This window comes from Labrus bergylta, chromosome 11, assembly GCF_963930695.1.
Source record: "Labrus bergylta chromosome 11, fLabBer1.1, whole genome shotgun sequence".
Lineage (NCBI taxonomy): Eukaryota > Metazoa > Chordata > Actinopteri > Labriformes > Labridae > Labrus > Labrus bergylta.
In genome coordinates, this window is record NC_089205.1 from 12775340 (window position 1) to 12799512 (window position 24173).

The window sequence follows — 24173 nt, forward strand, 5'->3', positions numbered from 1 at the left end:
ATCACAGCAGCACATACAGCAACACTATGGCAGCTTTCAGGAACACTATGTAGTGGTCTTTGATTTAACATCCAGTGTTTCCACAGCAACGATAAACATGTCGTGTCTGTCATGGCAGCCGCCGCCAAAAGACACATCCAGTTACAATAATAAAATTATGCATTTCTCTGGCTTTGATAACTGTTGGAAATATTTGAGGTAATTCAAGTACTCAACCAAAAACATACATCTACGTATTGTAGATTTTTAATTAATGTAGATATTTTAGAGTAAAGATTCAACAAATTGTATCTTTAAAAAACAAATATATATATATATATATATATATATATTTCCATATCTTGCGTCCTTGTCTTAATCTGTGTAATTTTCTGCTTGTATGATTTTTATGTGATCTAAATTCCTATTTCAATCATTACATTTCTTATCCTGTGTATACTCCATTGTTCTTATCCACTGTTCTCTCATCTAAATACCCTCTGCTCCAGTATGTGTGTTTGCACGTGTATTGGTGCAACCCCCAACAGTGCTGGGATGAATTCACACTTATTTTGCTCGGAGCATCTCTCCCTCTTCCTGCAATGTAATTTTCACATCTTGTGCTGCGTTTACCAAAATGTAACCTTCTCTTTGAAGATTTTCTGATACTTCAAGAAGAATAAAAACTGGCTACAGACTGCTCTTCTTCTTCCACTTTTCTTCCACATTTTTTTTTTTACTGAGTCTTGACGTCATATGGAAAATAAGTTAAAGCATTGTTGCTGAATATGAATTGACTTGATTAATGCAGTCTGTTTGAGCCTGCTCTTACACACTGAACCTTTCTTTTAGCCGGCAAAGACAGGCTGGAAATAACTTCACAGACACTTTGGACTTTCTTCTTCTTCCCTCCTTAAAACCAAAGCACTTTAAGTCTGTATGTGAGAATAGGTGGAAGCTTTCAAATTTCCTCTGATGCCTATTTGAACATGGAGCTAATGTGTTTTTGATTTGAAGTATTGTGGGCCATTAATAGTGTGTGTTTCTGGGATGTGTTGAGGGAAGGAGGGATAGAGGCAGTATTTGCAGAGGAGGAGCCAGCTGCATTTAACGTTCATTCCCTTCACTCCTAAGGGGCCCCAGTGAAATCACACACATGGGCCGTGAAATAAGCAATCTGCAGGGGATCTTTGGGGACTTTAAGTTCACAAAGACGATCCATGTGGAGGGTTGGGGTTATCAGTTTTGGACCCAAAGCGAGGATGGGCTGAGATAAAAACTCCTCGTTTGTACTGGCTCCTCACTTTGTTACCTTTTTATTGTATCTAATGTCACCCCATGTAGCCTTGCTGTATGGGTCCTTGTGGAAGTAATGGCAAAAGATAAAAGGGTTGCCCAGTTGTAACACAAGTTTTCTCTTTTTGAAAAAAACATGGGGTAATGAAGGTAAACAGCAGGGTTTCCTCACTGTGGTTAAATACTACCCTGATACATTCAACATCAGATGATAGTCTCACCTCAGGACATTTGCCACAATGTCCCTGATCCATGGGGAGATGGCACCATTACTCACCTACTGGGTAGGAAGAAGGGAGGAAAAAATGGGATTTAATCTCCTTTTCAAGCCTGGTGAGTCACCCTAGCAAAAAGTGTTTGTTGTTGTCTTTATTCCTGGGTGAGACGGCGGATCTACTGGGAGCAAGAAAAGCCTGCTCTGACCTTTGACTAAGAAGGCTTGTCTTCTGGTTTGCTTTTTTTTCCATCGGGTGCACTCACGCAGGCAAAACAGCACCATACACACCCACACCTCAAGGGACAATAAAGAAATATCATTTCCTTGACTGGCTGACTGGTGTGACAGGTGGTAATTTTTTCTTTGCTGCTGCATTCTAATATTAGACGAGATGGGAAAACTTGAAAGCTGAAGGCTCGTGGTAAGACCGGATGCACAAAAATATACCTTTTAGATGTACCTATTTTTAAAGGCCATATATATCTTAAAAGGTAAGAGAAGCGATGGACAAACTATTGATCATAGACTCAAATTGAGCATTAAAATCGTGAAGTGACTGAACAATGTCTTATCCAAAGCGCCAATCATCCATTGAGCGTCTCAACCATGGACTGTAAATAATAAATGGACGAAGTCTGAGTGACGTCACCCATCTGTTACTGCAGGGGGCTTTGGAAGCCTGTTGATGGCGGTCGCCATGCTGGAAATGCCGTCTCAATCTAACTTTGAGTTAACCTAATGACAGGCAAAGAGCTGGAGCCCGTCAATCTGGTCAGCTATGAGCCTTATCATGAATAACAATTCATGCTTTGTATTAAAAACTATGTTAACTTGCATGGTCTCTATTAAATAAATAAATTCAAATTTTTTTTTTTTTTAATCAGGCTGTAAACATGTTCATTTCTGCTGTAAAAACAGGATTTTCTTTAAAGGTGTGCATGTGGCTTCTGCTTATTTAGCCAGCCTCAAGCAGACACTCATCTGCACGTTCTTGCACTTCTGCATCTGCCTTAGCTTTCAACACTGAAAGTTGCCGCTTGGTTGCAACAAACAAAAATGGAGAAAATGCAAAGGATGTAATTACCAGGATTATTTATTTTCCTGTTCACTACACTTGCCTTGTCAAGTCATTTGACTAGAAATCATATTGTCAAGCTTATTTTCTGCAAAAAGTCAGAAAACAGCACAAAGACAGAGCTTTACATGTGTATCTATGAGTGTGTGTGTGTTTGTGTGTGCGTGTGTGTGTGTTAGTGATGGATTAAGATACTATAAGTCAACCTCTGCTCTTGACCTGTGTTGCAGGCAAGGTGTCTTATCTACAGCAGGAAGAGCAGCTCCAGTGATCTATTGCTTTGTTTGCTCACAATATCAGCTTAATTAAATGTCATTGATTCCACAGACACACCGTCTCCTGCTGCCTTTGGTGCTCTGCTCCCCCTCTGAATCTTATTTCCCTTGAAACACAATCAGGTTTATCCTCCCCTTAAAAAAAAAAAAAAAACATTAATAGGTCATTTTGAGATACATTTCTATCAGCATCCCCTTATAAGGAAAACCACAAACCTGATGGTTCCGATCGAGTTCACCAACAATCTTAGCAGCAGGTCTAAGTTCTTGTTCTTGACCTGGCGACCAATGCCAGAGGGGAAACAATCTCCTCTGTTAGAGGTGGAGATTCAGCCGCGGCCTACAGAGATTGAGTATATTGGAGGGGGGAATTATGTATTCATGACATTTTATATATCTGATATTGCCTTGTTATTTCTGCCTTCTAACTGGTGGCGAGTCTGAATCTGTGTTTTTTTTTTTTTTTTTTTACACTCAATCAAGCCGGATTTCTTGTCCAAATGGAATTCAGACTGAGCAGTGGTTGGAGGGCATTTAAAATGAACTCATCTGAGGCCCTGCTAAGGAAATGAAATTGCTTTGGCTATGGCCTTTTGTCACGTAGCTCCTCAGTGCATATTAATGATCATCAGCACACGGTGTAGCACTGCGCTGCAGGACTCACGCACTGACACAAGTCTAATCAGAATCACAGCACACTCACGGCCTATTTGCTTATCTCTAATTCCTCTACTGCCTACTCTGCTGTTTTGTTTCTCACCTTTAATCTCTTTACTTGTAAAGGTGCCTTCAAAACAAGAACCTTTTTTTTGTATAGCTGTTTAACTATTCCAAAACAATGCCAGTGGCACATTACAGAGGTTTTACTTAAAGAGAATGTAATTGCTTAAAAGAGAAGTTCGTCTGCCCCAGCTTCTCCTAAAATTGTTCAACCTTAGCTTGACTGTGAAAAAAAAATGACTGACTAAAAACTGCAACATTAAAAAAAACTATTAAAACAGTGACTCATTGCTGCCATGTTGCTGGTGGGAAGTTGAAATTCAAATGGCAAATCAAAGAATAAAACATGGTAACCACTGCGAGTGTTATTTGACTTTTAACAAAAACTAAGTCAGTCAGCTTTTCAGCAACAAACAGCTTAAGAGAGTACATTTTCTCATTGCTCATATTTCATCATGCCATGACCGAGAACATCAGTACCTAAAGCATTTTGTCAGACTTTGTGCGCTGCAGGAAGTTAATGCAAAGCCACCTACCTGATGTGTAACATTTCCACAATTTCCCAGTTTGGGATCAATGAAGTAAATCTATGTCTATGTCTAAAATACATGCCAGGAGTTTATAAATAGAAAAACAAATATCCAAATCCATCAAAGTAGCTTTTAAAAACTTGACTAATGCCGAATGTCTGTGAGAGAAGAGCTTGTAAAACAGAAAACTAGGACTGAATTATTAGTATCATCATCAATTAGTTGCTTCTTATTCCTCATTGTAATTCCTTGATGGAAAAATAGTTTTTCTCCGGTGTTGCTGACACAAATCAAAGCTCAACATTTCAATCACAAATGTGGATATTTTTAATACATCGTTAAGTCCACTAAGCTTTGCAATAACCCAACAAGCTAAAAAGCTGTGCGGAGTGAGAAAAGCGAATGTCAGTGCCTTGTAGAGCGGCGGCTCAGTTGGTAGAGTCGTTGTCTCTTAATCTGAGGTCGAGGGTTCAATGCCCAGTTCTTCCAGCAACATGTTTGATGTGTCCGTGGGCAAGAGACACTTAACCTCAAATTGCTCCCGTTGCTTCAGCGGCGTATGAATGGGATTAGTTAGATGGGTACTTTACATAGCAGCCTCTGCCATCAGTGTGTGAATGGGTGTGACATGCGGTGTAAAAGCACTTGGAGTAGTCAGAAAACTAGAAAAGTGCTAAACAAGCTCAAGTCCATTTACCATTTAGAGCGCCCACCTTCCGTGTTCCTCGGCCGTCAACGCGAGCGACAGAGGGGAAAACAGATACAGGGCATCGGGGAAAAAATGAGGACACTCCAATAGATAACATTAGAATCAGTCAATCAAGTCAACTCTTCGGTTCAAAAGTTTGACCTAGTGGGCTAGTGTACTACCTGTATGTACATCTGTGGCTATTGATGTTGTAAAATGTTGAATGTGTAAAATGTTCTTTTATTCAAATCTCTCTTCTAAATTTCTTGGAGAATGTCGTTTTTGAAATAACTGAAAGCTCCTAAAGGAAAGAAAAAAACTTTTCTGCAGATATCCGGCCCTGTGAGGACAACTTGTAATTCTCTGGGGAATGACAACGTCCACACATTTGTCTTGTCATCTTGCTGCATTTCTGGCCAATCTCTCCCATCACCCTGTCAGCCAACTATTTCTCTGCTCTGTGGAAGCTTGAGCGCTGTTGACCTATAAAAGCAATTCCCCAACACACACACACACACACACACGCACACACGCACACACGCACACAGAAATACACACATCATCACGCACACACTGTCTCAGAGTGTGGACACTGCCTGGCCCTGAAGCATATTGGAAGAGGACAATTATATTTGACAGGAATAATTCAATTTCTTTTCTGCCATTTCACATGCAGGAGAAGTCTTTATTTGTTTTCTACTGGTGGCGACGCGTTCATGCCTGAAAATCACCTCTGTGACCACAATGCTGTGCCCCGTGCTGCCTCAATCCACCCTACAGAGCCAAAATTTAAAATACAATTTTAAACAGTTTAACTCTAAATATATCATTGTTAATTCTGTAAACCATTACCTTGAATGTAAAGAAAATGTAGGACCCTATTTTCACAGTATGGGGCAGTCCCACGTGGCACAAAAGCACATCATTATCAATTATTAAAATCTCCAGACATGCCAACAGGATCAGACAGGATCCATGTTGTCTTCTGTGTGCCCAACATCAAATAAAGGTAGGCTGTAAACATTCATTTGCTGATTTTCTCTGCTGGATTATTTGGCTTTATTCCCTTATGTGTTTGTAATGGACACTGGATACTCTATATCAGTGGACAAGATTGTCAATGGCAAGTACAACAATTATAACAAATCAAAGTCCTGTTGCCTGAGAGCGTGAGTGTGTGCTCTTGCATGTGTTTGTGCAATACGATGAATGAATAAAATGACAACTGCATTAGGTGGAAAATAAGGAAGATTCTGGGTCTGCTCACCAAAGGGCTTTGCTCCACATGTACAGGGCTCTAAATGTAAAAGCCTCTTGTAATTCTAAACCTCCGTGCTCCTAGTTAATTTTTTTTGCTTTTGTTGCTTACACACAAAATGTGCTTCAAAGAGCCAACAAAGTCAGAAAAGAACACTTCAAGCTTTTACACATTAATGCAAACATTTGGATTTAAAGTAGTTAAAAAAAAATGTTTGAGTAAGATAATGCAGTACAGAGGAGTGTAAATGGACTTCAGCTTGTACAGAGCTTTACTCATCTGACTACTCAAAGCACTTGTACACCATAGGTCAGACTTACTCGTTCACAACTTTTCACACAACCAAGTAGGAGATCTTGGGGTAAAGTGTCTTGCCCATGAACAGATGGACATGTGGCTGCAGGAGCCGGGGATCAAACCTTCAACCTTCCGGTGGAGAGACAACTGACTCTATACCAACTGATCCACAGCGGCCCAGCCCAGACCTGGAGGGTACAAACAATGCGTGAGGCTTGTTATATAAATTGTAACTGTTTGGGCTTGTTGTCACGTTCATGTTTTTATCCTGATTTAGGTCATTTTCAAGCCAAAGTGCCAAACACTTGCCGTTTCAACCCATCAGGGTCGGTTCAACCCATGAAATAACAGGATTAGTTGATTTTGTGTATAAGTACCACCTTCTGCTTTGAAATTGTATTAAAATGAATTTAATCATATTAGATTGATAATTATCTGCAAGGATTTATCTTATCCCAGAAAGACTCTTTGAATGCAAAATTCCAAATAATTGCGTTCAGCTTTTAAAATGAGGATTTCCAATCTCCCACTGTTTTATATCACTGAAGTCGTTCTGTTTTGGACTGTTTGTTGAGCAAGGCAGGCAAAACATGTAACCCTGGAAAAATTCGCATTTTTCACTATTTAATTTCTCTCTCTCTCTCTCTCTCTCTCCTACAGTATGTGACCGTTACTGGTAAATGAACACTGACCCAAAGATACAGGTCATACTCTGTGAACATGAGAGGGGCACGGACAGGTCAGCACTGAATATAAAATCCTTCTGACAGCCAACTGTCCCTCAGATATAATAAAGGAAAGTAAAAAAAAAAAAAAAGAAACAGACTAGGTGACAGATCCTTTATAGAGTCAGGTGATGGCAAAGATGAGTGACTGTAGAGCACAGTTGTGGCAGGAGACGCCCCACCTGACAACAGTTCGGTGTCACCTGGAGCCTGTGACCTTTCCTAATGTAATATGTTCAAAGCAGCCATCCATGAGTGGACAGAGCCCACTCCACAGCACAAGATTAAAAATCCAATTCCATACTGTTGAGAAAGAGTGAGGCGCAGAGGTAAAGGCTGTGTCAGAGTGTGAGACAGAGAGAAGCACTGAGCAGTAGAATAGAGTGTTTCATTTATCACAAAGTGAGAGGGGGGGAAAAGCCCATTCATCTATAATCCATTAATCTAGGACACTTGTGAGAGTCTCTCTCTCACTGTCTTATGACAAACGGAGCTAATCACTGAGAGCAGAGAGGAGAAGCACAGAGAGCTCAGCCTACACTGTAAAAAGTGTACTGCCCTGCTCACTGCTCGGTCAGGCAGGAGAGCAGTATGATTAGGGAAAAGGCTTATTTTCCCACACATCAGTTTTGCCATGTTCAGGCCTAGCATCCACATTATTCATATGCTTTCAAACTCATAACACAATGTATTAATCAGCCAGGATGTATACGGTGGCCCATTTCCATCAGCGGGTATGGCTCATGTAAACTGGGGCAAGCACACTTTCATCAGGGGTTCCCAGTGAGGGGTAAACTGTATAACCCCCTAACCCAGAAGAAGAAAAAGAGGCAACAAAATACAATGAAAGTCTCCATAGTCATCCAACCTTTTGCTATTTGGCACGTTTTAACCGTTCTTTCTTGTCTTCTTGTGTTGGCCATGTTTCATTGGGATGCAAGACAAACAAATGAATGCAATGATGTCAGCAGCTCTGTCGTGCTATAGGCAGAGGTGCTGCTTGTCAACAGGCAAGGCGGGCAATTGCTCGAGGCCCCCGGCCAGTAAGGGGCCCCCCCCCCCCCCCCCCCCAAGGGCTGACAAACTTTTAACCACAGCAAATGGCTCAAGAGGTGCACATTTTTCAATGACAGTAGGACACCTACCTAAGAGGGCCCTATGTCTAACAACATTATTCCTGTGAAAACCAAAGTTTGTCAAGCGCCCAAGAAAAATGTAGAGGAATTCTCCATCTGGGAGTGAAAAAATAATGACGGCAAGACATTGGGATCAATACTTATGTGTCTGACACCAGCAAAAGAGAAGGATAAAGTGCCCCCCTCAAATGCTGATAATGGTAACTCGTATTTATAGCATAAAGATGATTAACACTTGTTGTAGGGCACCACTGCAAATTTTTGCCTCATGCCCCAACAGACTCTAGAATCGCCACAGGCTATAGGTCTTATTAAGTTATTCTCTCATTATGACGGAACTTATTTGCTGCTTTTCCACATCCAATTTACAATTTGCTGCATCTGGACGTTTCTTGTTTCTCAATATGCTTAATGAAGTAATCCAAGCCAATGTCTTACAAAATGACATACTGTAGGCATTAACCACGTACATTAGTAAACTTTAATAAACAAAGTAACCAGCAACAGCATAAAATAACAGGTAAGTGAGGAGAGCTCACTGATCGCAGGTAGTCATTAGTCATTGGTCATTAATATAGGTTGCCTGTAGCTGAAGTCCTTGTTTGGGGAATCACTGCAGAATGTTATGTAGGTCTGATTTGTAGGATGCAGCTATCTTATTATGGAAAATTCCTTATAAAATCAAGACACAGGGATGTCCCAAATCTAAATCAAGGTATTTTCAGTAAGAGGTTCATTTTAAGAAGGAAATGAGTCAAATACTGAAGCAGGTTGCATTTACAGTATACATGCAACATTCTGAATATTAATATAGTAATTCATGTATTGTGAAGTAAAGACTTCCTGAAAAGAGGGTGAAGTCAAACTCCCTCTGGATTTGTTGTTCTTAGTTCACATGGACAGGTTGGCACTTTCTTCAGCTTCTTTATATTTCACTCAGAGGCTCCAACATGTTTCATACTCCTTCCCTATCCAAACGTCAGCCCCGCCCCACACAGGAGGTGAAGGGGGAGCTGAGGGATGAAGGAGGTGTGTTTGAAGAGAGCAGTGTTTAGGTCTGAAAATCTGCTCCTTAAGTTGCACGGTAAGCTTTTGACTTCTCCAGTGGAAGATTACAGTGTGCAGTGCATTTACCCGGCGTTTCAGGGTCTTTTTTTCAAACAGGCACTTTGCACTTTTGTTATTCCTCAACTCTGTACCTTTATTCAACCCTACAGTTATATTCTGGGACAACGAAAGAGTTTAAAATTTCCATCATTTTTATCAGTGCAAGCCCCTCAGTGTAATAAAAAAAAAAAAAAGACAAAAAGATTCAGGGGGAAGGTAATCGGCTGCTGGGTGATGAGCCAGGGGATCCAGGGGCTCCTTGGTCGGCTATGATAAGGCCACACTCATCCAACAACACCCACTGCTGGGATTCAGGCTAATGCATCCACTCTCATCTGAAAATACATTTGTCTTTCTCCTCTGAGTGACACTGCCAACTCTTCAAATGATCATTTGCACAAACACGGCCCTTTTTAGTGGATAGCTTAGCACAGACAAATAACATTAAGCAGGAAAAGAACAGAAAGACAAAAGAGAAAAGGGCCAACACAATAAGAACATAAAGCTGTATCTCGGAATAATACTTCACAATGCTTCTGAAAATGGCGCCGGAGTGTACACTGCTATTGAATGCCTTGCAGTGGTTGGAGTTGTGGTGAGGGATTTGATTTATGAGCATGACCCGGCCATCTGTTATCTTCTCCCTCTGCTGCTGTCAGGCCTATAAGAGAGCAAGCCTCGCCCCTCTTTCTACTCTGATGAGAATAAAACAACAAGATGAACAACAAGATGAACACTTCAGAGTGGCATATTTGCTCATCCAGTATCTCTCAACGGAGTTTTCTATTAAACCACATGTTCAGATTTGTTGAAGTTTGTCCTAATTCAACACACCAATTAGCATACGTGCACTCAAAGAGTCAATCATCACAAGAGCTGTACCATACTTAGACTTTTGTCAAGTTGAATCAGAAGCCCCTAATCAGTTATTTGTTCCTTTTACTGTTCAGTGACAAACCAAACTAATTTTCCAGCCCACTCAATCACATCATGAGCTATAGCCAGAGATCTTTCTGAATATTGAAGGTCATGTCACCGTGCTTATTTTCCTTGTTATTTAACCAGGTAAAGCTTTTCTTCATCTGACACTGACAAGAAGAAAAGCAACCTGGCTTTTTACTTTAGTATGGAGCCCGGTTGTCACTTTATCATGTTTTGTTCTGTGCTGTCATTTGTGTGTAAAAGGAGGCCGACTCACTCACTGTTAACCAAATCTACCTACGGGTACAAATAAAGACACCTCACCTGAACTGGGCTAAGGTTAGCGGTAGCTCAGCATTTAGTGCCAAAAGCCCTTTTTAGGAGCATCAGAAAGCCAACCTCTTAATATTAAAGCTGCTTGATTCAGTATTTTAGCCACTTAAAATGATGAGGTGTGTGTTTTTTTGTTTTTTTTTTGAGTGGACACGGCTGTGAATAATGAACGCTGCAGGAATCCTGACCAAAAACAAGCACTAGCAGTCCAGCTCACACCCCCTCCTGATATGCTGCCAGGAGTTTCTGAGGAACATTGATTTTTTGATTTTTGTTTAAGGATTTTTTTTAATGATTTGAAATACTTGGTCAGTTTGTTTTGGAGAAGGGAAGACATCTGTGGATAATTTGGTTTGTGAACAATGACAACTGCAAGGATGCTAACTTGAATTTATAACTGCCTGGTAGTAACCCCATCCTAACTAACCTTGTCTACCAAGGAGCGGTGACTGAATGTTAGTCTTCAACATGCGTTAAATTTGTGATTTTAATGTTCTTTTTTTATTACATTTCCTTAAAAAAATACAGCCTTAAAACAACTTTGTTGTTATTGTTTTGTTTTCATAACTACCTTTACACACACAGACACAAAACAAAGCTCCATACATAAAGTGACAGCTCAAATTGTACTGTTTTGTTTCACAAACAGTGCTTACACTCAAAGAAAATACATCTATTAATATTTTAACCGAGAAAAGCAGCAGGTCCTTAAAGCATGTTTGGCCTTTTCTCTACCTAAATGGTTATGAAAACTGTCCTTGTTTACTTGAGTAGACTGACTAACGAGCTGACATCTGAACCAAATATTAAATAACGTGGATACTAAAACTCCCTAAAAAGTGGCCTTATTCTTTCACCATGAGCAAGCACATTCACTTTAATGTCCTGCTGCTATACAGAGAGAAACAGCACTGAAGCACCTGCTTGTAAAGAACAGGCAAATAGTTAAACTGCAAAGGATTCAATTAAAGGAAATATATGTAACAATTTTCAAAGAGCAGGTAAGAAAACCTGTTCAGAGTGACAGCAGCAAAGCACCAACATGATCTCCCCCACACTAACAGGATTACTACAGGGACATCTCTCCTCCTCCCTCTGTCTCTGCTACCTTCCCTTATGCCTTCATGTCTCCCTCTTTTCACCTTCTCACCTTTTCCTCCCTCCGTTTTACCCCTCCCTTCTTCTCTCTCTTTTTCTCACCCTGCCACTCTGTCACTCTTTAGAGCCTCCCTTCATTCCTGTCGACTCTGGGGAGGAAGTCAGAGACAGACGAGGGGACAGGAGCAGTGACCCAGGATGAATCACCACTCTTTATTCCACAGAGAGGCACAGAAGAACGGGGGTTAACAGGCAGACGGCAATATGCTGACAACATTTCTGGGTGAATCCTTCTCTTATTGGTGAAAATAATAGTCAACACAAAGCAACATGAAAAATCTTCAGACACTAAATCGTATTACAGCTAAGTCTTAAATCCTCCTGTGCTATGTCTTACCATGTCGTTCAAGCTGTGTCACTGACATATTCCATTTTCTATAATATTAGTGGAACTTTTTTTCTTAAGTGTTAAATAAAAATGGCCTTTATCAGCCAAAACTCCCTTTATAATAAAGTTACACTTGATAAGGTAGACAAACACATGGTCAGACAAACTCTATGATGCTTCAGACTGACTTTATTTTGAACACTAAGAACTAAACTTAAATGTCCCAGGTTGTTGATCTTTTTCCTTGTTAGGCTGTTTGCTCATAACAGTGAAAGAAATACAATTCAATGTAAGCGCTCACATCCCTTCGACGGCCCCACCGCCACCCTGAAAACTAAGTGCTTGTACCATAAGGACAAACATCCAACTATATTCTTCTTTCATTCTAATAAATCATCACATTACAAGAGAAAGAGAAGTGTGTTTATACCAATGTGTTTGACTGCTAATTTTCTCATTTGTGTTTGCTGGAGTCCAGGACAGAGCTCTTCTCTAATGTATTGAGAAACACTTTGAAACAATGTAAGCAGCTAATTTCTCACATTTGCTGATGACTGACAGGAGTTAATGGGTTATCAAGGTCAAATATAACCTAAGTGGTTTTATAAAGCTGCTTTGAAAACTAGACAACTTTGCAACAAAGGGGTTGACAACAAGCGTCATTAAGTGAGACCCAATATGTTGTTTGTTCTTTAAATATGAACCCAAGTCCTTCTGCATAATCTCTTTGTATCATCTTTTCAGTCACTGACCATTTAGAAGCAGCAAATGGATAAGAATTTGTCAGATAATAAATGTTTTCAAGTTATTCAACCTGAAACTCAGTGATACAAAATGATTCGTTTGGTAACAGCACTTAGGGGTAGGTCACTCTGGGAATATGGTAAAAAAGTAGGTGTTATATTATGAACTTTGTTTCTTATTGCATGAAACCCCAAATACTATAATGACCTTTGAGGGAGCATTTCAAGGTCACGCTTACGTTTTAGGCAGTAAGCTAGTTAGCTGAGCATGCTTACATTTGCAGATTGCATGGAAGAGTATAAAGTGAGTTTGGTTGAGGTTTGAAGAGCATCAGAAGTCACATACACACCAGATTAAAAACGCCAGTTTTTAAAGCAGAATTGACAAGTTTACAGCCTAGTTCAAAAAAGGTATTGGTCTGATTAGATATTGTCCTCATGGGCACACACTGTACAGGGGCTGAAGTTTATTATAAAGTTTAGATCTGATGAAAAATACATGTTATCCATCCAAGCAAATAGGTACATTTTCAGAGTGTTAATGCAATCAATACAACAAAATGATATTTTACCATTCTGTTTATATGTATTTACCTATTTCAACAAAATACTGATTTGTGTATCAAATAAACATTTGAGCCAATAGGATTGATTATTTGCAGAACAGACTTCGACAACATCTAATTTTGGGGTTATGACGCCACATGAAGAATGCGTCCAGATACACGCACAGACACACAAACCACAAACACAACACACAACCTCATTATTGTTGTTCACTTTTTTGACTTACACCGCCAATATTGCGCTGTAATGTCAATCTGAACACAATTAAGGCTGAAGCCTGATTAGCATGCCTGGACTGGGAATCCTGTTTACGCCTGCCCGTCCAGTCGGACTGCACTCTGGAGAATGTCCGCTGTCAAACTGCTGCTCACAGTGGTGGATTGTCATCGCTGTCCTGACAGCATCCTGCACAACCTCCTGTCCCCTGGACTCTGTGGAATGCCCCAGCAAGCATATCCAAACACACTGACATATACACCACAAAAAACACACCAACATATGCTACTGTCATACATGGAAAAGACACAACTGCCCATCTGTGGTTGAGCATATGATGGATGGCCCTGTGAGGGACCATTTCACCTCTGAAGGCACCCTTTCATTTTCCTCCCCTGTTGCCAGGAAACGTGTTTCACATTCAGACAAGATGTCGGGTTAAAACCACACTAACCTCAGAATAGGCCACATACTGTATGGCATTAAAAACAGTTTTCTCTTGCACCCTGGAGGATGTGGTCAAATTAACTGAGTTGGACCTTCACATAATCTAATTGGTTTGTTGTGTCGCTTTGTCAGTTGACATATATGGATTAACTGATAAGTAAATCAGAAAATCAATAGCGGAGTAAAAGCTTTAGCTAACCACACATCTAAACCAAATCTAGCAAGACGTTTGTCAAAACAAAAAAAAATCAATATGGCTGTCAAAGAAATTCTCTAAGCTCCTGTGGCTGGTACATGTGTGGGAGGTGACTCACCTCACCTTGTTTTCCGGTCACAGACCAACATCCAGCAATGCACTCTTAAGGGACAAAAAAAATTCCATACTGGTTAAATGTCCACCCTGGTCCCACAAAACATGCAACAGTACCAAGAAACTTACTGATGTCACCATTAACTTCACGCCAAAATTAAGCAGTTGAGTGAAGAGAGAAAAGTTCTTCTGGAAAAGTTTCAAACTGAGTGTGAGAGGAGCTTTTAAAAACGATCATTCATGCAAGAGTGAAGTGTATACGATATGCCCTTGTAAATAAAGTAAATATCAAGTTTTGTTCTAGGTCCCATCAAAATAAGGATATTAATAAAACGAAAAATGAAATTCTAATCTGATAAATAGTAATATTGATATAACAAAATGATTGTGAGCACATTTTTTGCCATCACACAGCCCAATATACACTATTCCATAAGCAGTACGCAGTAAAGCTTACTTTATCCAGCAAAACAGCTAGCATTTAGCATTTAGGTGGAAGTAGCTCAAATGTAGAGACTTGGGTTGGGAAAAGGAGGATCGTCTGATCAAGTCCAAGTAAGTATGCAAATCGGTGTGGTTGTTGGAGAGGTGTCAGTTCACTTCCCGAGTACTTCTGAGGTGCCAAGCCCAGAACGCCCAACAGCTCAGAGGAACTCCCTGTGTGCTGCAACCTCACTCTGACATCTCTTCATTAGCGCATGACCATATAGGTCCTGTTTATGCATGCGTGCGTGTTTAATGTGAGTAGCATGTCTCTGAGTGTGATTAGTGAGTGTCAACACTAATTTCCCCTGGTGATTAATAATACAAAAAAAAAAAAAGAGAAGGTTAATTTTCTTTCAAAACACAAGGAAATTCCTGAAGGTGTTAGCTGCCCACTCAAAAGGAGAGGCGATTTTCGTTTCAAATAGCTGGATAGAAATAGATTGCACTGACCATTGCAGCACGAGAGAGATGAGAGATTGTCTCCTTTTTAATTGCTGCCAAAAAGCTTCCTATATCATGGCCCTTTATTTTTGGGGGGTAAATTTCACTCGAATCAATTCAAATAGAACATTAAAAAAAATGTATATTTTCTCCAGTTCCTGCCTGTGAAACTCATAACTCATAAACTGATAAGTCTTTTTTAAATGTCAAATATGTGTAAATTTATGTTTCTGAATTGTCTGAGAGCACATGACAAGAATAGCAAGATCAGCCAAACTGAAAAGCTCATTTGTGAACTGAAATGGAGATAATAAACTGTTGGAATCCATTCTTTGAATAAACATTAGAAACGTTTTATTTCTTTGAAAACAAACCCGGCACATGTTTATGCATTACGTGGGCTATCATCTCAAATAGCAACAGCGTCTTTTTTTTTTTTTTTTTTTAAGTATCTGGAGTTCTGCTTATCTCAGTTGGTTTGCAGTTTATCTGTCACTGGCCGTTAAACACACACACACACACACAGATAATCACAGAAGGAGGGGGCAGAGTTGTCAAAGTGGTGCAGTCCAATGGATTTGTTTTTGTTTGGTATTCAGCCAAATAAACCTCAGGGGATCTAACAGCTGAATAGAAATGTCCTCTGCGCATAAGAGAAGTGTTACACCCAAGAGAGAAGAACAAAATCACCAGTCTGGTGAGCGTGCTGAACAGTTCTGCTGTCACTATTGGTAGATTTTTTTTTAAACTGACCTCAGGGTGGTTACTAAAAATATTGATTCGAGTAAGACACATGTTCAGTCTTTCCAGTGAATCCTGTGTGTTATAAAGTTTAGAGAGCAGAGAAGTTTGGTATCATTGAGTTTTCCTCACCACCTTTTCCCTAATAAACACACATGATGTGACTGGCTAGAGCCCATACAAAGCATTTTGCTATGACCTACCAGGTAGGCCATTGTCCTGATGTTTGAAACAAGCTCAAACATTTGATCCAGAATGATGTTTAAAGTGTACTAACAGGAGCCAGGAGAGAGACCAGATTTCTTTGAAAGCATCTTTGCACATAAGCTCCGATAATATCTAGGATACAAATTAAATGTTCAAGCGCGATAATATCTAAAAGAATTCATGTTGTCCTTTATCCCCAAGAAAGTGCATCAGAAAATGGCAGACCGCAGACCGGATCCAGACTTAGGTTCCGTCCTATCCACACCCAGGTTTATTTCGATCATTAATTGTAGCAATGTAAAGCATCTTTACAAGACATAGAACACAGATTTTGAGCAATCATATCAGCTCAAATCGCTGAGGAGAGAGAGAAAACTGAGAGTACAATCCAAACAAATCCACCAGAATCCTGAAACAATCGTTCACTGACCATCAAGGTGCCAATGTTCCCCTAAAGCTGCTTTGGTTTTGGTTCAAAATTGTAATCCAGAGTTACTTGTCACAATTCCAGCTGGGAATTTCTATGTTGACAAGTGAGGCGCCAACTCAAGCCTGTTTCTCTTAAACTAGAGAATGTGTGAGAGAGGGATATAAGAGGGAACAAAGACTAGACTACTACTACTACTACTACTATAGCCATACTAGTATAATTTTATCAAACACTTTTTATTTCATTTTCTAGAAAGTAAGTCTTTATTTAAACACTGCCTTGCAGCCCTTTTACCATTATTTAAGAAATGTACTGAATGAAATTTTAAAATGACCTTATATCATCATACATTGAGGAAACATGCTATGTGGAAGTGCTGGCTTCTCTGTCGACAGTATGACCTCCTCTTAAGTTTTGATTCTGGTGCGGAATGGTCTGTATTTGTAATGGACGCCTGTCGGTTTGCAGGCTAACAGCCAACCAACAGATGTAGCAGCGATGAAAGCATGCAAGCGAACTGGTTCAGATTTCTCCCCGACCTAAAAAGCCTTGGCATTTTCTAATAAGCTCCATGACCAGAAAGGTGGTAAAACTAGGATGAATACTGGAGATGCTTTTACGAAATGGAGAGAGGTTAGAATGCAGAAAGGTTTCAAGACCGATCCAGAGCTGGTCAAACTCTGAAGCTTCAGTGTCCACAACTTGCACGCACACATCACTTCTAGGGAGGAGGGGACAGGGGGAGCAACTCTCTCCAGTGTTTTGAATTTAGACTGTAGTACCCATTTTAAACGCTAGGTGTCAGAGTTACATATTGCTCCTTTAAAATAAATAAATTGCATATTATTGTTCAAATATAAACATGTTTTTAATTCAGCTTCTATCATAATCAGTGGCTGGCTGGACTGATGCAGTGCAGTCACAGCGTTTTACTCATGATTAACACCGATAACACCTCACAGTCTTTTTTTTTTTTTTTTTGGAACACTAAAGGTTGCTTTGAGCTTCCCCTTGTCTACTGGTCAAAATGTCTTATTTACACACCAAGAGCACAAAGCAAATAATCTGAGCAGTGGCCTTTGTACTCGTCCCGTAATGTCTATAAATAAAAACTTGTGGACCGAGGCTCATACGTTTGTATTTATTGATGGTGAGACTTTCTGGCAGGGCTTTGAATTATTCAGTACTCCACATTTCCCTCCCCCCCTTTCCTGTCCAAGATTGTTAACAGTGTGAGTGTGTGTTTGCGAGGAAGAGAAAGGGATAAAGACAAGTAACCAGAAAGAGAGGACAGAGAGAAATCAGATGAAGGGTTCAGCCACTGATAGCAACAGTCGAACACAGAAAACAGAGCGAGACAACACAGGACAGAGATGAAAAGAGTCCTTTTGATATTGAGCTCTGTTGTTATAATCCTCCATTGTTGAAAACAAAAAGAGAGCGATGCAGCACAGATTGGACAGAGAGGGTGGACCGGTGATGTTGATGCCATTGTTTCTTAACTATTATTAACTCATTGTTCCTGAGATGTGCGAGGGGCATTATATTACTCTATGCACTGGCATGTTATTGGCCTACTCAGTAATTTCCTTGCTCTATAATTGTACCAGGGCTACTTGCACATTAGTGCTTCCTGTGAAGATTAGAGCAACTAATAGTTATAGAGCCAGAGATAAAGAAAAGGAGGGGAGAGAGATTTTAGTCGGGTAGTGACGTAGGCCCTTCGTCATTTAGCCTTCGTCATCAGCTATGTTAAGCTTTAGGAATCTTTGATTAGGTTACACACACTGTTCTGTCTATCCTCATCTGTGTGGGCTGGCCAATCTCCATGTTTGGTGTAAAAGGTGTATTTGTGGGTCACAGGCAAAATCATTGAGCTCTGTTATCAGGGTCAATTTCACCTAAAACAATGTGCATTGCTTTACATGAACAATCTAGTTGTCATCACTTTATCTATAGTTGTTGACCATCTATACAACGCCATACAATACAAGAACACAACTTTTTTTTTTTTTGACAGCAGATCAAGCTTTAATAATGCAGGGAGAAACAGAACAAGAAGAAAAAGCTGCAGGGAGCATGTTGGCAAGCAAGGCTTCACACTTCAGCCGAATGCAACACTCCTGCAGCGTTTTCAATGTAAAATCATGTTGAGGTTGCTCATGGTGTCACAGCAAAGGTCGAAGTATTGACTGATTTCTCTGTTGTGTTGGGTTGGACTTAGGTTGGAGCACAATAACCAAATCAAAGAGGAGTGGATGCGTAAAACAAATTCAACTTTAAGCAATAAAGTACACCAGTTTGTTATGGTTACATTTGTACTGCAGCGTCACCTCGAGAAGTTGGTGTTTATTATAGATTCAAAAACTGTAAAAGACATGTTGCCTTTAAGTAAGAGCAGGGAATTCAAACTTGATTGAGGTTTTTCTGACAGTTATAGATTTGAAGACAGGAGTATGAATTATGACAACATAAACAGCAGACAAGTTGAAGCTTTACGCAGTGACAGATGGCTTCACTGACAGACACATTAACTTACTTTAACCCAGCAGGGAATGCACGCTCTATTTCAAATAAGCAGGGTCATTATACTTAAAAGCCAAGGCTTAGCCATTGAAGTGAGGCCGAGGCAAACTGAACACCCCAAGCATGTCATACAGTGACACTTTGGACTTCATGAAAACAAGGATAACAAAAATGGTTACATTAAGTTTGGGTATGGAACCATCAGTTGTATCTAAAAGGTCCACTGACTTTTCATTATTTCCTAAATGTTAATGTTATTTCCCACAACAAGAACCCAGGAATTTTAATTAAAAAGTTAAGAATAATTGGGCTACATAAATACATATTTGTTTGATGCTGGCTGCTCAGCCCAAATGTTTTATTTGATATAATCTGTTTAAATCTGTATGAATAATTCAAGCTAAATCACAAAAATGAACCATGTAATGCCCCCAAAAAGTTACATTTAAAGAAGACCTAAAAACATATTCCTCGCTTACTCAGTCTTAATTTTTGTATGAATTATTTAAACATATATGGCAAATTCACAAATATGAAATTCATGGCAAGGTTTTTATAGCTCAAGAGAAATAGCCTTCTTTTACTCAAACTTTAAATACAAATTGAAGTCAATTTTTGTAATTTTCCTGTTGACTTGTCAGATTATCGTGTTTCTGGGTTTGTTGTTGCTGTTTTTGCCTCAGCAAAGAAGTCTCACTGCAGAAGCAGTGAGGCAGCAAATAAAGCAGTTCCTGCCTGGATAAACACCACAGAAACAATATTGAATACTGAACCTCTGGCCTTTGGGAACTTTAATTAATAGAACACTTCCTCTTGAAGTTGCTGTAGATTAAAACCTAATCACAGTCTGTTCTTTTTTTTCCCTTCAGAAATCCTCTTTCTTCTCGGTGCGCCCCATGTTCAGAGGACATTGTCCTCAAGGTAGGGGGCCCAGGTATGAATCCAGCATGTGACTCCTTTCCCACATGTCATTCTGCACTCTACCCACTGTCCTGTCTCTCAAATAAAGGCATAAAAAGCCCCCCCCCCAAAAAAAAAAAAATATAATAAATAAATAGGCCTAAATAAATAAAATCTGTTATTGTAAATAATCCAAGCATTCTTTCCACACTCTGTCTTCAAACACACAAGTACAAATGTTTAAAATACTGAAATTCTGCCAACATTTCAAGCCTTATCATCATGCTACTCTTTTTTTTTTTTTTTGGATGTTCTTTCAGAATCCGGCTTTGAAGCTTCCTTTATTACAATCTTTGTACAATATTGAATGAGTCTGGAGATGATGACTATTTGATTAAAAAGGCTTGCAGAATATAAATTATTTGACCACCTCAACTGAACATCTTAAATATTCTTTTAAGTGAAAAAGACAAAATAATCAGACTTAAAAAAAAAAAAAAAAAGAAGCCAGTGTCAGAGTCTCCTCCTCTATAGCTGCAAGAAGCCAGCTAAACCGCCTTACACTAATCCAGTTAGCTCCCCTATAATTCCTCTTACAGCAGTCATCAACCATACAAACATTCAATCCACTCTCCTCTCAGGTCACGCGTCCCCACTGTCAAGGCCCCAGCAGTGACATACTGTACACTGTCCCCATTTCATTCTAGATAGTAATAAGTATAAGTACAAAAATAATAGCATATCCCAGTTAGAACAAATGGCATCTCTTTTTAGTTAAATATGCTAGTGGTATATATATATGCTATGCTAACTGATTGGCAACCATTAAAAATGCAGCTAATGTTTCCCATGCGAGCCATGTTGCTCTAGGGATGACAATGTGGGATTATACGGCACAGCAATTTATTCTAAACTCAAATGTGACACTATTTGATGACTCACACCATGTCATTTTGGACCACAAGTCATCGCCTGCAGAGCATGAATTTTCCTGAGTCACCATGGTGTCGACTGTGTTTTTTGGGTGAAATAGTACCTCAAGAAATTGGATGGATTTTAAACCAATTTTGCACTGATATTCACGATCCCTGGAGGATCAATCTTTATGACTTTGATAATTCCCTCTGGTAATATTGGGTTGACACTGGTTTTCAGGGAAACAAATCAACAAGCATTGAATGGTGTTTCATGATATTTTGGCCCACACATAACTCTGCCGATCTTCTGAGTTTCTAGTACAATCTTCTAATCCAAATTTCCACTACCCTAGTTGGTCACCAAACACTTAAAAACAATGACATTCCCATCAGCCTGAGCTGTATTTTGTGCTAATGCCAATTAGTAAATGTCAGCAAGCTAATAGGCTATATGCTAGGAAGGTAATCATGGTGGATATTGATATAATACTATCGCCATGCTAGTCTTCAGCTGACATACATCCCCACAGAGCTAATAGCACAGCTGTCGACTCTCAGGCTTGTTTGTTTTTAGAGATCTTCTTTAAGCTGTCCTGTCATCAAAGACAATTTAATGCTGTCAAGCGTCGACAGGCTTTTCCATTAACGTTGTGCAGTCCATGCGGTCTTAGAATAAATACAGCTTGTTCTACTATGAATGACATTTTTGCAAATTGTGATCAAAATGCAGACTCAAACCTTGCTTTTGTATATTGAATGGAATTGCGCCTGAGCTTTGTATGCCCATTAGCTTGCCAACTCCAGAGCAGGGCACTACAATAAAATGCTTAAGTGACACAAAGCAACTGTGGAAGATGGAGAGAAAAAGTTTTACTGAATGTGGATAAAGCATATGATCAAACGCTAGACAGCAAACCAACACAATCAGATTATATATCCTATATTGATTACAACATTGTGGTTAATCACACTTAAAACGGGAAGCATGATGATTCAAAGTGTCCTGCAGCCCAGATTTGTCACATGAAACATGAAATTATCTCTCAATGCCATGTTGTCTGATTGAAATTGGAGTTTGTGATGTACCAGGGCCATTCATATTTTGATTGCTGCCAATCCTGCTTCCAAAGGTCCACATTTATCACAAAGACTGAAAGTGAAGGAGAGTATGAGTCTGGACTGATGAGTACTCCCAGGTCTTACAAGCCCTGCACCCAAGCAGCTGCAGTCACACAGCATTACAAGCTAACAGAAAGCCAAAAAACATAATTTCTGACGAATAAATGAATTCACTGACACCGGGGCAAGACATAGAGCACTGACTAAATCCTGCGCTTTGATACATTTGAGACCTTCTGCACAATGAGCAATTTTTGCGACCCAGCAAACATGAACCAAGAGGTTTAGTGCAACATATGGCAACAGAAGACTCATGTCAAGCATTAGAGTGAGTCAAGGTTGACTGAATATTTCAAATTAAACTGCTTTGCTGCAAAGCCACTACTGCAAGAAGCACACAAGTAATTGCAGCATTGATTAAACAGACCTTTGATATACTCAAACACACACACCAGACACACGTAACTATACTTCCATTCACCTCCCACACTATTGTTGACATCCACAGAGGAAGAACATCAGACAGCAACAGGTATAATCACAAGACGGCCAAAAGCACTCACCACACTCATGAGGGTCGATCACATCCACATCTCCTTTGTAGAGAGAGAGGTAGGACTGCTCTCCCTCGTCCCCCCCCCCCTCTCTTTCTTTGCAAATGGTACTTTTATAAGAATCAGTTCCTGCTCACCTGCTGCTTCAATCCCTACAACCTCTCACTGAGGCTCAGGATATACCGTATTTGTCTTGTGTGTTGTAGTGTGCCTAATCCCTGCTGAGTGGAGTGGGTGCTAGGCAGCAAATGTTCACTGGGGAGTTTGGATACAGAAAACAGCAGGATTTGTTAAGTGGTGTAGACCTGTTTTCTTAAGAAGAATCCATATTACCATGCAATCATGTTACACACCGATTGAGCATTAGAGCAAATTTGTTCCCCATGTAAAACTGTTTTTTTACTTGAATAATCAGGAACCACACCTTATCTTATCGGAGGAGGCACATGAACTCCTCACATAAATTCCCTGATGGCTGATGTTACGCAACCGTTCTCGGCATGGAGGCACTAATTATTAATCACCTTGGTATACCACTAATTAAGAGGCAAATAAGTGCCCACATTGATCCTTCATTTTCTATCTGAGACTGATAAGTGTAGGTGGTGAGGGCAAACTGCCAGTCAAGCTATTTGTGGTCTAGACAAGGAGCCTTTCAGTTTAGTGTTTCTCTATAAGTTATACTCCTCCGCCCTTGGCAAAGTTAATGATTGATGGAACATACAATGAGACGGGCCTTAACTCTGCCTGATGACATTTCTGAGCATCTATGCTTCAACAGATCCTCAGATGTGATTTAACTCATCCATCTCTAGTCTGATGGTTCAATTCATTTGTGCTATCTAGCAAAAGTTTGCCTCACTTAAAGCTACAGTTAGTGATGCAAGTCTGTCTGTCAGTCAGTTTATTAGTCTCCTTTCATCTCTCTCACTGTCTCTCTATATATCGAATGTTTCTTCCCCCTCAGTCATGGTAGATTGCTGTTTGCTGTTTGAGTTCTACTCAAGCGGCAACCTCCAGTCTTGAAAAATTAAGCTAATGCGGAAGTGAAAAATCCTGCAGTTCCTTGACTGTGTGCTTGAGGCTTGCTTCAGGAACACTGGAAGTCACATACACACAACAGGCAAAAAAGCTGTTTTACCGCATAAATAAACATGTTTACAGCCTGGTACAAAAAACGAAATACGTCTGATTAGTTATTGTCATCACTGGCACACACTGTATGGAGGGTGAAACGGCTCCGTTTTGATTTTGAGAACTAAAAGTGTTATCCATAGTTAGGCGCATAGCTGACATGACTGACAGGTGGGCGTGAGGTAATGGTTCATCAAGAGGCTTAAAACCCACCTCAGCTCCAGCTCTCAGCCTGTTGTTAGATTGACTCGAGAGTTAGGCTGAGTGAGGATTTCCAGCATGGCGGCTGCTACCGATGAGCCCTTCGGATTCTCCTGCAGGCTGATGTCACTCATGCTTCGTCCATTTATATTTACAGTCTATGGTTCTACTCAAGGTTTCAACATGTTAAG

The 24173-nt window shown here is 40.0% G+C and overlaps 1 protein-coding gene across 2 annotated transcripts in view; it reads right to left on the reverse strand.

The window, feature by feature from the left end:
• sphkap (SPHK1 interactor, AKAP domain containing) overlaps window positions 1–22764 on the reverse strand; it is a 109658-nt gene extending 86894 nt beyond the window's left edge. The window contains exon 1 of one of the 2 annotated variants that reach the window (XM_065960678.1): window positions 22657–22764. The gene's annotated coding sequence lies outside the window, so the exon portion shown is untranslated. The remainder of the gene's footprint in view (window positions 1–22656) is intronic. The other variant, XM_065960679.1, reaches the window with a different exon arrangement.
• Window positions 22765–24173: the final 1409 nt, after the last annotated feature.